Source organism: Martes martes, assembly GCF_963455335.1.
Source record: "Martes martes genome assembly, chromosome: 1".
NCBI lineage: Eukaryota > Metazoa > Chordata > Mammalia > Carnivora > Mustelidae > Martes > Martes martes.
The window spans coordinates 10,648,222-10,668,005 of NC_137888.1; the positions used below are offsets into that span (position 1 = coordinate 10,648,222).

General features: G+C 47.4%; 1 long non-coding RNA gene across 2 annotated transcripts; it reads right to left on the reverse strand.

Moving 5' to 3' along the window:
* Positions 1 to 8,196: 8,196 nt before the first annotated feature.
* On the reverse strand, positions 8,197 to 19,360 carry LOC308357385. 2 transcript variants are annotated; one of them, XR_013968191.1, is made up of 6 exons: positions 19,276 to 19,360; positions 16,691 to 17,146; positions 15,131 to 15,231; positions 10,863 to 10,975; positions 9,253 to 10,264; positions 8,197 to 8,742 (listed from the first exon to the last, which is right to left on the reverse strand). It is a non-coding gene; the product is annotated as an uncharacterized lncRNA (long non-coding RNA). The 2 variants fall into 2 exon arrangements; XR_013968192.1 differs by lacking the exon at positions 8,197 to 8,742 and having other exon boundaries at positions 8,960 to 10,264.
* Between the last annotated feature and the right edge of the window lie 424 nt (positions 19,361 to 19,784).

A 19,784-nucleotide genomic window follows, 5' to 3' on the forward strand; every position in this document is an offset into this window, starting at 1 on the left:
GCGGAATGCGGAGCGCGCGACGCCGCCAGGGGCCGCCGCGGCCGCCGGCGCATGGAATTTTCCACCGGCCGGCCGAGCTTGCACAATCGCGTCTCATTGGCCGAGCGGGGGTGTCTGTCCCGCGTGGGGACGGAGATTAGATTAGCCAGGGAGCCCTTCTCAGTGGGCTTGGCAGGGTTCTGATTAATCAGGCCAGCGGGGCCAGGGACGGGAGGCCAGGGAGGGTGGGAGCCAGGAGGAGCCCAAGCCTGTTATCAAAGCCAGCTCTGCTGAAGCCTTTGAATGTCACCTTTCTGCACAGAAAATGCGCCAGTGAGCCGGGAACAGTCAGGGGGAGACATGAGAATTTGCCTCTTTATAGTAAAATTCCCCCTGGAAACCGCAGGAAAATAAGATTCCCAATGCTAAATCCTGCTGCTTCCCCCATCCTCCCTGCCCCCCTCCTCAGGCCCCCTTCCCTTTAAAGTCTTTCTTCCAGACCCTGGTATTTAACCCTTTGAGCATCAAGAAATGCAGACAGTGAAAGACAATTAGAAACAGAGAGAGCAGGACCTATTAGGTCTGTTGGAGAATCAGCATGAACTCCCTACACAGGAATTAAAATATGCAGCAAGACGTGTGAGAGAACATCACTGTGCTCAGATAGATTGTTGGCTTAATGGGATTTATGTGTGAGCCGGTCATGTTGATTTATGATTAAAAATACTAGGCTTGTTTTGTTTGCTCCTGAAGTTTCTGGCATTAGGAAGCTCCTTTCTGGAACTTACTGTTAAATCTGCCACAAAGCCGGACTCAGGCTCCGGAGGAGTGTTTGGTGAGTGAATGAATGATGTCCCCTGCAGTCTGCAGGTCCGTCCTTAGAATGACAACAGTGTGAGCTCCTGGGTCCTAGTGCTGGTTCTGTCATTTCTAGTCACATGACCTTGGGCAACTCCTTTCCCTCAATCTCTGATTCCTTGCTTTTAAAATGGTACAGATTTGGGATGCCTCCGTGGCTCAGTCGGTTAAGCGTCTGCCTTCAGCTCAAGTCATGATCCCAGAGGCATGGGATCAAGTCCCACGTGGGGTTTTCTGCTCAGGTAACCCGCTTCTCCTTCTTCTGTGGGCTGCTCCCCTTGCTTGTGTTCTTGCTCAATCTCTCTGATAAATAAAATATTTTTTTTTAAATGCCACGGATAGTTTCCTCAAGAAGTTAAATAACAAAATTACTGTGTGATCCCGCTATCCCCACTCCCACGTATACATGGAAGAGACCTGAAAACAGGGACTCAAAACAGATACTCCTACACAACTGTCCACACAGCACTATTCACAAGAGCCCAATGGCACAACCCAGGCGTCCATCAGCAGATGAACCCACATAAACAAAAGGTGGGTACGCGTACCACGGACTGCTACTCAGCCATAAAAAGGAAGGAAGTCCCGACACGCCCTGCAGCATGGATGAACCCCGAAAACGTGATGCTAAGGCAAAGAAGACACAGAAGGCCACACGTCCTATGACTGCATTTATGGGACGTGTCCAGTAGAGGTGACTCTAGAGAGACCGGAAGTGGCTGGTGGTTGCCCGGGGCTGGGGGAGGGCGGGCTGGAGTATCACTTGCTTCAGTGAGCCTGTGCTTTCTTTTAGGGGTGATGAAAATGTTTTGGAAAGGAGGAGAGGCGGCGGTTACATAACACAAGCGTACTGAAATGTTCTCTCCCAAATGGCTAATTTTACGTTGTATGAGTTTCACTCCAATTAAAAAAATTTAATGGGACTAATAATAAAGTTACCCGACTGAGGATTAAATGTGACATCGATGCGGAAATGTCTGAGCAAGTGAAACATCTTATTCTTTGATTCTGTGTTATTCCTCGGGCCACGTACTGGTGAGAACTGGGGGCTTCGTGAGGTCGACCCAAAGCCCAGCACGTGGGAGTTCCCCAGCGGTCTGTCCCGAAGGCAGAAGGGCCTTGAGGGATGGCAAAAACTACCCAAAACGCTGAATGGTAGGATTGGAATTTTAAAAAAATTTTGATGCAGGTTCCTCAGAAGACCCATGCCCAGCACTGGCGCTGGGACTTGCCACACAGAGGGGAGTCAGGCGGCCTGGGCTGCTGGCAACTCTGCCTTCCTTCCACGTGGGACCTCAGGCTTAAGGCTCTTGCCAGGAGTCATTGTCTGATCTCAGCAGCTGGGTTTATGAAGCACCTACTATACTGGGCTGCTCTCAGAATTAAGCAAAGTCACGCATGTGCTAGAAACCAAGTCCAAGCTCAACAAATGTTAGCTGGTGTCATTAAGCCAAAGGTAAATGACGAATGACAAACACTGGGTGGGGGGGCCTGGGTGGCTCCATGGAGCCTCTGCCTTCGGCTCAGGGCATGATCTCAGGGTCCTGCGATAGAGCCCCGCATGGGGCTCCCTGCTCAGCGGGAGTCTGCTTCTCCCTCTCTCTCTGTGTGTGCGCGCTCTCTCTCTCCCAAGCAAATAGATAAAATCTTTAGAAAACAACCCTGGGTGGTCTGGGCTCTGCTGGGGGCAGGCAAGGTGAGGAAGACAAGGGGCCAGTTTGAACACTGAAAACAAAAAGGGAGGCACCTTGAAGTTGTTCTTGCCGTGGCTTTAAGCAAGGTGCATTACTGCAGGGTGGGGATGGGGGAAGCTGGGAGACAGAGAACAATGAGAAGGGACAGAACTTCAAAGGGGATGTTCTGAAAATAAAGGAAAGCAAATGTGTCAGGTGGCGGGAGTGGCTCAGACGGGGAATGACACAAATTTGGGAGTCTCCACAGGGCACGGGATGAGCCTTCTTTTGTTGTTGCAGTGAAAGGGGAACTGAAATTCTGTCCCCTGCAACAGGGCACTTGGAAAGTCCAGCTCTCAAAGCAGAATCCACTGCGCCTGGGGACTCCCTCAGAGGAAAACCGCTAATGAACTAAAGTCAGTGGAGACCCACCGCGCAGGCGCCCTTGAACCCCTCCTCTTGTTCCCACCTGAGTTGAAAGTCCCATTATAAGAGGAAGCTTTCTGCAAATCATCCTGGAGCCAACAGTCTTTAGCAGCAAAAGGGAGGGCTACACGGTGCCACATTTAATGGGAACAAGGATGGTTTATGGTTTCCTATGGCGACTTGACTCACCTTCTAACCAGCTTTGCAACGGCCCCTCTTTCCCTCTTTCCATGCTCTAACTGGAGCCCCCCCCATTCCCTAGCCATGTGCCAGTGTTAATGCCGGGGTATCCCCAAGTGAAGCGCCGGCCTCTGGGACACTCCCTGTATTGTCAGCCTGTGTCCCCAAAGCCTTGCTCCCACCTGCTGCAGGGCACGGAGCCAGTGAACGGGCATTCTAGAAAAAGCAGGTCACCACACCCCAGAAGTGTGGGATGTTTGGGCTTTGTTGGAAAGCAGTGTCTTCAGATTTATATAATCAAAGATAGAGATGGAGATAACAAGGTTATCAGATCAATATCTTGTACAGCCTAAACTTACACAATGTTATATGTGAATTAAATCCCCCCAAAAGCTGCAAAAAGATACAGACACACAGTGTTAATTAGTATTAACAGTATATAGATATTGAGATTTTATGAAAAATTGAATATAAAAAAGGAGAAGCGTCTTCTACTAGAAATAACCTGAAACCACAATTCTACGTGATTTTTATGCTTATGGTCTATCTCCCTTTCCCACTACCTGCCTCCCTACCCTCCCAATGCCTGCCTCCACCCCTTCTAAAACTGACAAGGGAAAATACTTTGCCTTGGATGGCAAGAAATTCACAAAAAACATACTAAGCAATTATGTTAAGTGTATTCGTTGACTGGAGTCGTAACTGATTTCAAGAGTTCCTTCACTTTTTAAATACAAGTAACACATGTTTCTTGTAGAAATTTTAAAAACACAAGAAAAAAATTAGAACACTCAGGCACCCCAATCTTGCCATTCAGAAATGACTACAGAAATTCTTAATTCTGGGGCGCCTGAGTGGCTCAGTCGTTAAGTGTCGTTAGGTGTCTGTCATGGAGCCTCAAGCAGGACTCAGCGGTGAGTCACCTTGTCCCTCTCTCTCTGCCCCTCCCACACTCACGTTCCCTGGCTCGCTCTCTCGCTCTCTCAAATAAATAAAATCTTTAAAAAAATTTTTTTTAATTCCTATTTACATTGCTTTAATAATACCCATGTGTGCAGATGTATACACACTTGCACATGCATGTCCACATGCACACACATGGAACCAGCTCAACCTGATGAGCATGGGGGGCCCCAGTGAGCTCATTTGTGGGGGCAGAGAGAACTGGGAAGTCAGTGCTAAATGCATGGAGGTGTAGGGTCAGGCAGAAGACGAGGAGGTCCGCATGACTGCTGACATGGCCTCTGGTTCCCTGCCTGTCCCTGAGCCAGGCCTCAGCCCCCTGGAACAGCCCAGGTTCATCTTCCTCGTCCTTTGCAGAAAACAACATGGGACCAAGACAGATGTTTGCAGCAAAGTGGGTGGGGTGGACATCTGGGGCAGACGTCCCCGGGCACCAGCAGCAAAAGCAGGGCTGGGACTGTCCCCACACACCTCTACAGGTGATGGAAACCAGGGGGCCAGAGGGAGACTATGGGGTGATTATGGTCCTAAAAGGAGGGAAACACCTCCGAAGGCTCCTCGGAGATAGCTGGGGGGACTGTGGAGGCAGGTGCTACCTCGTGGAGAGTGAGGACCACCAGCTAGGGGAATTAGGGGAATTTGAGTAATTATGATTAAATTGACTTCATTTTTCCCCAAACCCAGTGAAGCCTGGGAAAATGAGTGATCGTTTTATATATATATATATATATATATATATATATATATATATATATACACATACACATATATACACACACACATACACATATATATATATTTTATCTTAATACAAAATTGGATCATATCATAATCTGATTAGTAAATGGTTTTCTTTGCTAAACAAGATCTCATGAGTATATTTTCCATGTGGGTAAAGAGATAACTACAATCAGTTTCAAACTGTGTTCTAGAGTTTTATCAAATTGGAGAGACCACAGAGGATGCTTCAATATCCCCCCAGCGGGGAGAGGGAGTGGAAGGCGGAAGGTTCCCACACTCAGCACACTGAGGATGGTCTACTTTTAACAGTTCTATGTGCTAAGGTTCTATGAAAGGCTGAGTTTTAATGAGGGGAGGTGCCCACCACTAGAACTAATTTGAAACCACAGTTCTACACAATTTTTTTAAAAGCTTTTTTTTTAATGTGTTCATTGGAGAGAGTTCGAGTGATAACATAAGGAGGGGGAGGGTCAGAGAGAGAGGGAGAAGCAGATTCCCCACCCAACAGGGTGCCCAACGTGGGGCTCAATCCCAGGACCCCAGGATCACAACCTAAGCTTGAGCAGAAGGCAGATGTTCAGCCAGCTGCAAGGTGCCCTTTTACGCAATTTTTTAAATGCCTTTTAGCATTTCATCTTGGGGGGAGATGATAACATATTGATCAAGCCTCTTGTTTTGGACATTTAGATGCACAGAAGTGGGGAGTTGTGTTCAAATGCAAATATCACCCTCCTGAGGGACAGTGATTTCAATTAGGATTTTGTTTTTCTCATATAATGAAAAGTCTGGAAGGAGGCAGGGCTGACATAGGGTTAGTGAATAAGGGATCACCAACATCCCATCTGAGTTCCGGGCAGAATAAAGGGGAGAGAGGAACAGGTTCATAGGTCTGAAGGGGCTGGTAACTGAGTGGATTCGCTTCATAAACATTTCACCTGGAGATGTCGCCCAACAACAAATCCGCCCCTTTGTGCAAAGAGTCCAGAAAATGTGTTCAGCTGAATTGCTCCCCTCTGCCCCTGCCCCCCACAAAACTGGGGTTCTGTTAATAAGGAAGAAGCTTAGAAAAACTTAGCCATTGTCTTAAATTCCTTTAACCCTCTTTGAAGCTACAGCACCACCTAAATTTTAACTTAAGTTCGAGTCATAGAAACGAAATTATGCCTTCCAAGACCTGTACCACTTCACTAATTCCCACAGCAGTACCCAACAAAAAAGTATCCCTTTAACAAAATTATGACCAGAATCTCTCTTTGTTTTAACTCTGTTACTTTAATCAGCAAATTTTTTCATGATTGTTTTTTCCTGTTTGAAAATATCTTTAAAATATGGAAGTCTTGTTTTTCATATCAGTGTGACATGAATGTTCTGAGTGGGGTTTCTTAAATTTGAATACCTGCATAAATAACCTGGGATCTTATGAAAATGCGGATTCTGATGCCACAGGCCTGGAGTCAGCTGAGAATCTGCATTTCTTTTTGTTTTTAATTTTTAATTTTACTCATTTTACTTTTTTTTTTTTTGAGAGAGAATCTGCATTTCTAAGAAGCTCTCCAAATGATGCAGGTGCTTGCGTCCACAGACCTCCTTTGATAGTGAGCCGCCCCAGCGCCCTACCAGAGCAATTCCTTGTAACACAGAATATGTGGGGCGCCTGGTTGGCTCAGTCGGTTAAGTGTTTGCCTTTAGCTCAGGCCATGATCCCAAGGTCCTGGGATCGAGCCCTGCATCAGACTCCCTGCTCAGTGGGGAGCCTGCTTCTCCCTCTCCCTCTGCCTGCCACTCCCCCTGCTTGTGCTCTCTTGCTCTGTCAAATAAAATCTTTAAAAACAACAAAAAAGACAGAACATGCCTGGATCAGTGAGTGAGAATGGCTCTCTCTTCCCAAAGAGGACCTCTGCACAGAGAGCCAGGTCAGACCAGCAACCACCCTGAGCGAGGATTTGGTCCCAAAGCCAAATCTCCCATCCATATGCTCTTGCTGGGGGAATAACTTCGTTCTGCTCAATTCAACCAGGGCTTTTGAGGGAGCCAAGCGGCTCCTGCAAAAAAAATGAGAGCAGCTTTACCCAGGTTAAAGTCGGGGGTAGGGAAGGGAAAAGATAGGAAAGTCAAGCACGTCTGCAGCTCTTGTCCAAACAAGAGACCAAGAGCCTGGGGAGGCCCGTGAGCCCCTGGGAGAGGTGGCAGGGTATTTGGGCAGGATCAATGGCTGAAGTACTAATTCGTCTTTGGCTCCCTTATTCCCCACCCACACCCATTTCCATCCGGCAGCCAAGCTTCACACTTCCTTGCCTTAGGGATCTGAGCCAGCTGTAAGGATTCCTGCTTTTGTAAATGCTAAATCCCTGCATGAGATTATGCCAAGGGCCTGGAAGATGGGAGAAGAAGGGAAAAGAAAGCGAGGCAGTAAGAGCCCAGAGAAGTGCCCAGAGAAGTGCCCCCAGGCACCCCTACCCAGTTCCCCATTCCCACAGAGGCAGAGTCTGAGGGCTGGGCGCCCAGACAGTGGGAGGGTGGGGAGAAGGGGGACTGCCTTCTGGGGGTTGGGGGATTACCTCTGTTGATACTCCTTATCTTAAAGCCGACTTTGTCTGATCTTAAGGTCACCACACCAGCTTTTTAGGCTTTGATGTGGCACAGTACATCTTCTCCCATCCTTTTCCTTTTAGCCTGACTATGCCCTTATATTTAAAGTATGTTTCCTGTAAGCCTTTTTGTCATCATTGGAGAGGGCTGGGGGGTCTACCAACGAGGGGGTGCAGGCTTTATGGGGCTTAGAAAGTTCCCACGGGTCATAAGAAGAAAAGGTTTCTAACGCTACTAGTAGAAATTAAGCACCTTTTTAAACAATGGGAAACCAGAATGCGGGCGAGCGCAGTTCCACAGATGAGAAGTCAAGGTCATGGGACTGCAGCTCCCGTGGTTACTGGATACCCCGCACACCCAGCCATGTGACCAGGGTGAGGGCCTCTCGAGCCGGGAAGAGGGCTTGAGAGCGTGTGTGTGTCCTCCTGCCCGGTGCACTTGGCCTGTGCAGCGTCTGTTTCCCTATCAACAGGGCTCACAACAGTGAAACCGGCCCCCTCCAGGAGCATGAGCACGCTCGGCTGCCCTTAGCTCATACCTACCAACCATGCAGCACCGGCCACAGAGCCGGACGACCCTGAAAACCCTGAAAACACGGCCTAGAGACAGCTTTCCTTCCTCTAGTTCAGGAGGTCCAGCCCCGGCTTTCCCTAGAAGGACCCGCTTGAGATTTCTGTGAAATGTTGGCCATGCCCAGGCTCCCCCCCCCCCCCGCATGAATCTACAACCTTGACCTGGGGTCGGGCGAGGCATCTGTTATTATTGTTATATTTTATTATTATTATTTGGAGTGGAGAGATTTCAACTTGAATCATTATTTGTGAAGGCTACCTTAAGTAAATCTAACACGCGATCAGATCCTTTAGCAGGCTGGAAGTACTTGGGGTGGGGGGAGCCGGGTAGAAAGCCGCCAGCGGGGTAGAAAGCCACCAGCATCATACAGGCCGGTCTGTGTTATTCTGTGGTATCACCAAAGACACTGGGCTGGCTGGCCGCTAAGGATGGCTCTGTTGAGATGGAATGTGACCAGGCAGTGCCAGGACCCATCAAACGCACCCGGCCCACGGGGGAGCAGCATCTGATACGGGGGGGGGGGCTCCCCGCAGGGGGAGGACCACGGCCACAAAACGTGGAACAGGAGCCCTGCCTGCTCCTCAGCAAATAATTAGGCCTGAACCGTAGCATTACTTGATATCTATGTCCAAGGTCAGTGCGAATGAATAGATCTCTTTGCTTGGTTTCGTCCCTCAAAGCAAATGTTTCAGCCATCTCCCTTTTCCTCCTCAATTCAGAGTACGTTGTCCAGCACCTCTGAGCCGCTCTGAAAACAAGCCTGTGTGGGTATAATGGAAATAAAGCCATTTCCATGAGAAATGGCTTTTCTCGTTTAGTTTAAACCCCACTCGCAAGAGCTTACTCAACCAGAGAGAGAAAAAAAGCAGTGCTTTTCAAAGTATGAAAAACTACCCATTATCCATCAGAGAGAAGCCAGTAGAAATCAGGAGCTTTTGGCTTCAGGAAGAACGAGTGAATTTGAGGCTCATTTTTTTAAATGGAAAACTTTTTTTTTTTTTCCTTTGCCTGCTCACAGCAACTCGTGCACAGTGTGAAGCCCAAACCAGATCTTTTGAAAATCATATTGTTCTAGGGCTGGGGGGCTGAGAGAGACAGCGAAGGTTTTCAGCTAAAGGATGAGAATGTTTTTCCCCCTTGGCCAAATTGAATCCCATCCACTTACCCCCGTCCAAGGATCCCATGCCTGTCCCCACTGTCCCCAGGTGGCAACTGGCTAGATTTCATTAATTAAAACCGAAGCTCCCCGCTGGCAAGCACCAGGTCCCACCTGCTGCCCCGTCTTCGCAGGATCAGTCCGGGCCTTTCCTTCCTCGCCATCCTTCTCTGCCCCTGGCTTCTCAGCTCCTGCAGAAACACAGGGAGGTGTGTGCGCATGCAGGGGTGGGGGTGGGGTGCGTGCCCCAAGGGGTCCTGTGGTCGCTGACGCCCAGCACAGGACTCCCCTCTGCTGCTTGGACATAGCAGTAGAAGGCCACAGCCACCTCCGCCTGAGCTTCTGACCACTTGGCCAGAGCAGGCGAAGATGCGAGTGGATAGAGGCGTTCCTTCACCAACCCCCCTTGGCTTTCAGGAGACGGGGCAGCGGTTCCTAGCTCCGCTGTTGCCCTGGACTGCCGCCGGTGGATGCCGTCAAAGCAAGAGGCGGGGGGTGGGGTGGGGGTAGAGAACGGGATTTCTTCTTAACCCCGAGGCTGGGGTGGCTTGAGCCAGGAGAAGGCCTTGCAAAGTAAACACCCAGGACAGGTGTCAGTAGTCGACCCACGGAATGGCCTTGGCGTCTCCAAAAGCTAACAAAGATGATACGAGTTTTGCCCTTGCTTGCACACAAATTCCACCAGCCAGCTCTCCCTGTAGCGTGCTCAGCACCCAATTGTTCAGAGGTAATTCTACCCTCGAGGAGCCATTCCCTGTTTCCAGGTGGGAACTTGCAAGGCTGATTGCTTCCTCACTGCGCGGTTTTCTGTAGCCAGCATTTACAAGGCAGAATTTGAAAAACAAACCAAACAGCAGCGGCCTCTCTGTCACCTGATCCTCAGGCAGATTTGCCTGCGGGAAGGTTTGGAGATGAATGACTCTGGAAGTAACCCAAGACGCCATCTGGGGCTGCTGTACCCAAGACTTGGGGAAGAGGACAGAGTATGGAATGGGTGCCCCTGGATTCTGCTCTTAGTCCTGATGTCAGGAGTCTACGCAGGTCCAGGTGCATAGAGAAAGCGAGCATGTTCTAGGTTTTTCCTCATCTGGCAAGCAGCGATGATCCTTCACCTTCGCAGGACTGCCTAGCAGATTAAGTAAGAAATGGTTGTATCAGGGTTCTCCAGGGAAGCAGAACCCATAGGATAAATGCAGATAGAGACAGACAGACAGAGACAGGGGCATTATAAGGAACTTGCTCGTGCCATTGCGTAAGCTGGCGAGCCCCAAGATCTTCGGGGTAAGGAGGCCAGAGAGACCCTCCAGGGAGCCAGGGGTATATTTCCAGTCTAGCCCTGAAGGCCCGAGGTCCAGGACAGCCAGCTGTGAAGTTCTAACCCAAGGCCAGGAGGCTCCACACCCCAGAAGAGCTGACATTTCTGTTCAAGCCCAAGCAGGGGAAAGCCAGTGTCCCAGCTCAATGGGACAGGCCAGAGAAGTTTCCCTTACTCAAGGGAGAGTCAGTCTTTTTGTTCTATCCAGGCCTTCACCTGATCGGATGAGGTCCCCACACACTGCAAGGAGGGGGGACCTGCTTTACCCAGTCTACCAATGTAAGTGTTATTCTCCTCCCCAAACACTCTCCATGAAAACACTCGGAATAACATTGGACCAAATATCTGGGCAGACAAGTTGATACATAAAATGAACCATGATGGCGGAGGGGGAGGCAGCAGCATGTACCGGAAAGAACACCATTTCTGGATCTCAGCAGGCCAAGGTCAAGGCGCGGCTGTCACTGACTAGTTGTGTGATGTGTAGGTTCCTCTGTCTCTCTGGGGCTGCCTCAGTGGCCTCTTTGGGAAGATGAGGATAACAAGAGTCAGCATTTGTAAATATGTGACATACAGGCACCAAAGCATTAGTTGTTTCAAATGCGAAAAGTACTTTTTTGAGGTTCAGTTTGTCCTTTGCATTAAGAGTACATTGTTATTTAAGGTAAAAGAGACACCAGACATGGAAAATAGAGGCATGAATATCCAGAAAGGAAAACAATGGACCAGGGAACAACACAGACCCATTGGCACGTCCTCACTCTTCGATTAGAGTAGACCAGGAGCTCAGGGGTTTGGAGAGGCATAATGACTACCTGCCTGTAGGGTTCCTCTCCTTTAAGGAAACTTCTTCTCTATTTCCCCACAAGGTCTGTGGGCCCATATTTACCTTGGAGCCTAATGGTGGGGCGGCTGTGGTCTTTGCAGAGTATGGACCTGTTTCACATTATATGCATGAGAGTTGGATGGTTGTGAAACTTAATATATTTGGGGCCTGAGACCATCATCCACCATAAAAGCCAAATATTTTCCCATCTAGAAGTCAAGTTGGAAAAAGCTCTCTCGCAGTGGGTTGGGGTTTTAAAGACACGGTTATGGCTGCAAAGATGGTCTGCTCGTCCAGATAAGACCAGAGCCAACCTGACACCTCATTGCAGCCTGGCCCTCTTCCAAGGCTCTGTTATGCATGTGGGTGGTGTTAACAGCATCCTTCTGGCAGCTGAGTGGACCAAGAGAACAGCCTAATGGTTAGAGTAAACCTAGCTGGGACAGCAAGAAATGTGGTGGCTGGACTGGCCAGATAAGACTGCGGGGGGCCAGCAGGACGGTGCTTACTGAATGTGAGATATTTGGGGTTTGGCAAACCCAAAGAAGCTGGTTGCCAAGCCCCATTGCCCCTTGTTCCCCTGGTGTATTTCAAAGGAAATTAAATCCACATGTTTCTGATTTGCTGACACTTAAAGCTCATCCAAAGGTGGTTTTGCAAGAGTGGTTTGGACACAAGAAGGCTAGAGAAACTTTAATGATTATTGTTATTTTTCATTTTGAAATGCAGACCTGTACGCTTACATAATGAATGCCATGCCTACAAAACCGGAGCCCAGTTTTGCCTGACCAAAACTTTTTGTCCTGGGCCCACCAGAGACAGATAATTAAAGTCAACTCAAGAAGACAAACATCCAACCTAGAAATCCATCTCACAAACGGCACTGTTAACAGCCCCTTCTGATTGGGTAGCACCTAAGAACCCCCAAACCTAGAGTTCAAAGCCCTCTGAACAGTATGGATTGAGTCTACTGATTTCATTATTCCCTCAGACTCTGGCCAAGGAGATAGAAACCTAAATCCAAGATGGCGTCATCTTGGTAGGTCCCAAGAACCAAGGCCTGAGGATGTGGGGCATTGGCACCTCCAAGGCGAGAGGGCATCAAAAAGATTTTCTGTAGAATGTTCTGAAATGTCTTGCCAGGTCCCTAAATGAAACCTAGACAAGGAGAAACCCAAATTCTGCTTCAGGGAAATAGAATCACATTAGACACTTAGAAAGAATCAGAGCTTCTGGACAGAACATGTGATCTCTCCAAGTCTAGTCACATGAAAACTATTGGCCAGAAAGCTAAGGGACCAATGGGTCCCCTTCTTCTGAACCAAGGATAAACACTTTCGGTTTCTCCTATCCCTTCCATAGCCACTACATATAGCTTTTCCTCAAGACTCGCCTCAGAGGAATTCTCCAGACAGAAGAGGTGGCTTTGTTCCCTCTGGCTGTTCCCACCTGTTTTCCCAGCCCTGGGCCATCAACTGCTTGATTGGCAGCTTGCTTGTTAGTCTCTACCACTTGTATCCCCCAGACCCTAGCGCGGGGTCTGGAACTTGATGTGTCTTTAAACGTCTCATCAATGAGGTGATGAGGGCTGAGATGAAGACCTGCGACTTCACCTGGAACTCAGCCCTCTCCGGTTTCTCTCTCTGCTCCTGCAGTTTCTCTGGGTTTCTCCGGGTTTCTCCGGGTACACTTCCGCATACACTTCCAGCTCCCCCTTGCCCTAGACACTCCACACATGCTTCTTATTTCTTTTATCTTTCCCACAAATCCCTTATTTCTTTTCATCCAGGTAACCCTTGCTTATCAGGTCAGCTTAGAAGTCCCTTTCTCTAGGAGATGTTTTCTTTCCAGCCCCGGGATGTGTTTCCCTCCCTCCTCGGCAGAGTCGATACACATTCATATCTAACTTATTAAATACAAGGTCATGTGCACTGCCTCCCTTCCCACCAAACTGCTGCTCCTGGACACCAGGAACCATGTCTGTCTCCCTCATCCCATCCCCAGCACTGGCACTGAGAAATCGGTGTCGGTTCACTGACTGATGACTTCTCACACCAGCCTTGTACTGGTCTTTGCCACCAACAGAGCTCATTTCTGTGAACTGTACAAACTGAGAGCAAGGAGAGTGTTTTCAGACACTTGGAAACCAGCACCCATTTGAATGAGTTTGCTAGGGGGGCCATAACAAACGTCACCAATGGGCGGCTTCAAGAACAGAAACGTTCTGGTTCGAAGTTCTAGAAGTGGGAGTCTTGAGACCAAGGAGTTCACAGGGTTGGTTCCTTCTGAGGGCTCTGAGGAGGGGTCTACTCCAGGCCTCTCTTTTAGCTTTTCCTGGTTTGCTGGCAATCTTTGGCACCCCTGGGCTTGGGGAAGCACCCTGTCCATCTCTGCCCGCATGGTCACATGGCATTCTCCCTACGTACACGTGTGCTTCTATGTCCAAATATCCCGAGATCCCTTTTTCTAAGCACACCAGTCATATTGGATCAGAGGTCCCCCTAATAACCTCATCTTAACTTAATCATCTGCAACCACCCAAATTTCCAAATAAGTTCACTTTCATAGGTATCGAGGGTTAGGACTTTGATACCTTTTGGGGGAACGCAGTTCAACCTATAACACCACTCTTCTGGTAAAGAAAAAAAAAGTAGCTTAAAATTGGCATTAAAATACAGTAACCATTTGATTTATTGTCCATGCAGGGACATTTTATTTTGAGAATGAAAGGGAGCCCTATTAATGATTTTTCAGGGACAACGGGTGTAAACCAGCCCCATCCCAGGCAGACAGTCTCTGATGTGTGGCCTCCCTCTGGGGCTAGGCTCACTGCCCAGGCTTTCCCCATGCAAGGATGCGTCGTACCTGCACTTCAAATCCCTCTGTGTTTGTGTTCCCAGCAAGTTCAGTCTGTTTTATACACAGTCGCGGTGAGACCGAGGGATTAGCTGTATTCCGGTGATAGTTAATTCACTGTTTCCAGTTACCAAATGCAAGCCCAATCTCAGCAATTAATTTGACCAGATCAAATCAGGCCCTCTTACACCTGTTCCCCTGTTTTAATTAGGCTCTAATCTCCCTGGGGGAGTTGGAGGCACCGAGCACCATTACCTAAGCCTTAGATTAGGAAGGCAGTGTCAGATACCCCATGTCGCCATAAAGCACAGGCACCATCCCTAAAACAGGTCCCGCCGTTCGGTCTCAAAATTTGCCTTGACAACTGTGATACCCCCAGCATGGCTGGGGGAACGATCCCTTTTTTGTGTTACAGACTTCCTTTCATCTCCTCCCAAGGGAAGGCAATGTTCCCAGTGGTGCTTCTTTCTGAGGTAATTGTTGGACAGGAGTCAGCCAGTTAAGACTGCCCATCTAATTAACAGAGTCTGTTATGATTTATCAGGATAATGAGATGGGGAACAAAGACATCGATTTTTTTTTCCCCTTCCTGATATTTTGGCCTCTTTTCTTCCTTTTGGAAAATGACCCAATGTTAATGAGAAAGGAGTTGCTTATTGTTGGGGTGCAAATAGAGAGATAAATGACATCGGTAATTAAGTCTCAAGCCCTCTTTGGTATACAGAGTCATTTGTCAGGCAATATTATTCAATTAATTAATTCCATTAGGGCTACCACATTTCTCTAACTCCAGCCATTCAACCATCAGTGATGATAATTCATATGATACATAAATAGAATGGTTAGTAAATGCATCCTGAGTCCAGGAAGAAAGGATTTTAGCCACCCCAGGAAGCCTAGCTAGAAGCATTTGATTTGAAAACATGTGAAATGATCATAGTTAGCCATGTACTTCTTCCCAACGCATACCGAACGAAGCTCTGGGCATTCCTTACTTCAAATGCCTGGGAGGAGGAAGGGGGACGTCAGCGTGGTCCAGATCACCTTCTTACACCAAATCAGGGGACACTGTCAAGGCCTCTGGTCAGCTGCCCATCTGTTGTCAGAGAAGGGACAAGGGACAGGAAATGTGATTGTCTCAAGGCAATACAATGAGAGAGAAGGTTCTCAAACCATGCAGTCAGGTGTTTTTTTCATATAAAACTAATCATTCATAGATATTTATCAAAATGAAAATTGGTTTACCAACAGAGGGCGGTCAGTTTTTGTCTGCTTCCTGTCCTCTTTTGTCAGGGGGAGAATCCTGACCCAACCCTCTCTCACTGCTCACTATTCAAGGTAATTCTGTCTCTGTTGATGATCGAGTTAACAGAAAACACACCACATTCTCTTTAATCCCCTTACTCTTTCCACTCTCCATCTCAACTCTTGCCGACTTTCTCAGAATTCTTTACACCCTCCTAGTGTGAAACTTGTCTTCAAAAAAAAGGGGGGGGGGGACAGTCCAGAACCACATTTAAGAAATTAGAACTAAAGGAATTAGTATCATGACATTCTAAAGAGAAAAGCCAGCAACTCCTTCAGTCTTGACAAATCCCCTTTTATACCTTGTCGTCTGCCTCCAAATCCACCTTTCCTTAACCCCCCAATGTGAGCCAAAATAAAATACTATCTCTGTGTTTCATTTATCACTTTCTTCTGCTTTGAGTGGTTGCTAATACTACGGGAGCATTGTGATCTGCTCTTTTTCATTGTGACACAGCAGTATTTCAGCTAGATTCAGGATTAAATATGCCCTGTGTGCTGGCGTGGGAACCTTTCTACCATTCCTAGGAAAACAGCTCACATTCCAAACAGCTGACTTCCAAAGTCCAGAATATGATCTGCTTATAAGCTGGGTAGCTGCCTACACAGTTCTAGCCTCTTTTCTCCTCCTGACTAATCAAGGCGTCTTTTGTTTCCTGAGCTCATTCTCTGGGAAGGAGTGTGAAATCCACATTGAAGGCCCCCAAAGCCCACAAGCCCCGGTGAGAAGGAAAGAGCCCAGGGAGGTGGTTCTCAAACTTAAGCCAGCATCAGAGTCACCTGGAAGGCTCTCAGAACAGACTGCGGGAGATCTGGGGAGGGAACCAGAATTGGCATTTCTACCCATTTGCCTTCAGAAAAAGATGGTCTCATCCAGGGATCACATTTTGAGAACCCCTGGCCTAGACACTATAGGTACAAAAAGGCTACGGGGGGTGGGGGGTGGTAAGTAGATTTCAGAATCCTGAGCATCCAGCCAATAAGCTGGCTGAGGCAAAGGCCACCCTTCCCTGGGAGGGATCAGGACAAAAGCCCTCCCTGGGTCTCCTCCACCTTTCCCTGTAGGCAGAGACCATGCCCTAGAGTCAGGCTACCAATTTCCTTGGAAGAAGCCAGCATCACTTGCAGTTTTAGAATTAGATCCAGAAATAGTGCAGAAGACTCCTAAGATTGGGGGAATCTCTGAAAGTTGGTGAAAAGATTTTGTTTCGTTTTGTTCTCTGTTTCCCTTGGATGTCATACATACTCACAGGTGTTGAACAGGCTTGACAAGGCTTGGGGATCTTCTACCGTTCTTCATGGTAGACTCAGATACCCACAAACCTGTTAGAGCAGAAGGGGACCTGACAATTCTCATTTGACATGCTGTGAGTCCAACAGACATCCGGCCCAGTGTTTCCCAAGCTTCTCTTTGAATGCCACTCACAGAGATATACAACCCAGCCAATCCCTAAGCAATCCATATTCATATCTTAATTCTAGCACATTATTCTAGTGTCTAGCCCGGGTTCCTCACAGAAAGCAGAGCTGGGGACAAGGGCTTTTGTACAGGAAGCTTATTTTGGAGAGTGATCCCAGCAAACAGGAGTCAAGACAGGAGGGAGTGAAGCAAAGAAGGAAGGAGAGAGGGTGGCCATGTGGTCCATCTTGTCTCCTGTGAGGACCCTTCTCAGAAGCTGTGTAGAAGGCACACTGGAATTTTCAGCCTGAGGGAAGAAAAAGGAAAGCATTATCCCATGGACTTCCATTCCCTTTTGGAAGGTGGTCTTATGGGGCATCGACTCCCTTACAACTTCTACATTGTACAGGCATGTTCAGGAGACCAGGAGACAGTCCCTGAGGAGCCCAAGGCTGAAAGAGAGACATATGGTACGGCTGAAACAAGGCACGGTCTGGGTCCACCTGCCAGCAATGGCTGGCATCAAAGGTGGGCCAGGAGGTGAGAGACACGCACAGATGTCCAATACAGTGTATTATGAAAAGAAGAGACTGGGAGTAAAAGATATTTTCTATTTTCTCCACATACATTGTAAATTTCATGTTGGTAAAATCTTTAATATTCAACATATTTTACAATTTAATTGAATGTGAGGATTAACACAGAATTTCTGGCATATGTGTCTAAAACCCATAAACTTTACAAGGTGCCCACATGCCCTATTTCCAGAAAATTCTACCACTTCTTTTGTTTTCTTTTAAGATTTTATTTATTCATTTGGCAGAGAGAGAGAGAGAGGGCACACAAGCAGGGGGAGTGGAAGCAGAGGGAGAAGCAGGCTCTCTGTTGAGCAGGGAGCCCGATGCAGGACCCAACCCCAGAACTCCGGGATTATGACCTGAGCCAAAGGCAGATGCTTAACCAACCGAGCCACCTAGGCGTCTCAAATTCTACCATTTCTGTGCCCAAAAGTCACTAGGAAACAGTGACAAGACAATAAATTTCATGGTAACAATTGCAAGGCCACCAGATATGAGAAGGAAGTCAATAAAAGAATTATTTTGTGTTTGGTGCTTACATTAAAACACAGGTTGAAATTAATTAGGAAAATCGACTTCATGATCTCATGTCTGAAATTCCTATATTTTGTGCTTAGAAATCAACTTGCTGCTAGTTGTAATCACTTCTATGCAATCATTGGTTCTTTATCAATGAAAACCAAAAGTAGACATAATTATCACTGTCTTTTCTTTCTGTAATATTTAGTTTCTGAAGTCCAGGGGCATCTTCAGAGGGATAGATTTTGATGAGAAAAAGATCATTTCCAGATAAAGAAGATTAGCATCAGGTAATTTACTGCATTAACAACATGAATTTCAGCATCTGTGTTGCTAATGCTTCAAGTCTCTAACAAAGGATCCACTCAAGATATGGACCAAAGAACATATGGCTAAGAATAAGGACCATTTGAAACTGTACGACAGGTTAGAAGCTTTGGGGGTTCACCTCAGGTTAAACTGACTGAGGCCAACTCTACGAGCATGTTCAGTTAGGCTACCATCCCTGCCACGCATGGGTACATGATACCCACTCAGGGGTTCTGGGATCATTCTGGGATGAGAGACAGAAACATTTAAACACTTTCTAAAAAAAACTTCCTATCATTAAAATGTTGAAAAACAAGCTAAAGTACGGAAACAAGAATAATGAGCCTTCAAATACTTCTCTAGCTCAGCTATCATGGCCAAACTTAAATTTGTTTTAAAAAAAAATTTTTTTTTTAATCTAAACACGCATTATTTTTGCTCTTAAAGGCAAGAAACCTGGGAAGATTTTCATGACCCCCTGAGGTTTGTGACCTGCTGGTTCTTTGGTTCACTGACCTTGTTCAATCCTCTCTTTATACAAGGGAATGCTATGCTTCTCCCATTCTCTCTGGCTCTCTCTCATGCTTGCAGCAAATCAAGTGAACTCTGTCTATCATTTCAGCAACGGTGACATACAATCCCAGTGTTAAAGGATGGAATTTTCCAATGTAAGAAGCAGCAGAAAGCGAACAGAGGAAACGTTGCCATGAGCAAAGGCTCCTCAATACAGTATCTCCAACTGTGCTACAAAGCAGCCCAGCGTTTGGATGAAAAGTGGGGAAAAAAAAAATCTGACAATGGAGTGATTGTTCTCCCTCCACAAGCAATGCTACTATTTCTAACCCCTCGATGGGCTGTGCTGGCACCAGACACACATCGTCTAGGTCTTCCTCCCAGTGGCGGGCAAGCCTAAAGGCAAAGGGGAAAGGTCCCGTTGTTTTCCAAGAGACCAAGAGCCACACACCAGGGCTGCAGCCACCAGAACCTTTCTTCACGGAACAACGGCAGGAAGATGAGAGCAGTCACTCACCTTGTCTCATTTGTTCACGAAGAACCCAAAGCCAGCAGCATGCATCGGCTCCTTGCTTTTTGTCCAACTACTTGCCTACTACTCTAGAAAAACAACCAAGGTCTGCCAAGAATCTGCAATCTCCTAAATCTTAAAATAATGACTAGCCTATCCAGAGTTTCCATCCAAGGCATTGTTGGTTCCTATACAAGAAAACCCTCTGGGGTGAGAGTCGGGAGGCCAAGAAAGGCATGTGGTTATTTTTGCCACACTTTGGAAAGAATGGGAAGTCTATTTTTGACATCAGCTGTTCAGCTTTCAAATAACTTCGACCCGTAAAACATACCTCATTTAAAAATTGATTACCAATCTTACTTAACTTTAAGTCTTTTCGGTTTTGTACTCTTTCAGGTACGTGCACACACGCGCATGTGAGCGTGCCCAACCACACACGTTCTCATACCTACATTCCATTTCCTGGCCATGTGTGAGCTAAATAAAGTTTTGGCATAGGTTAAGGAATCAAGGCC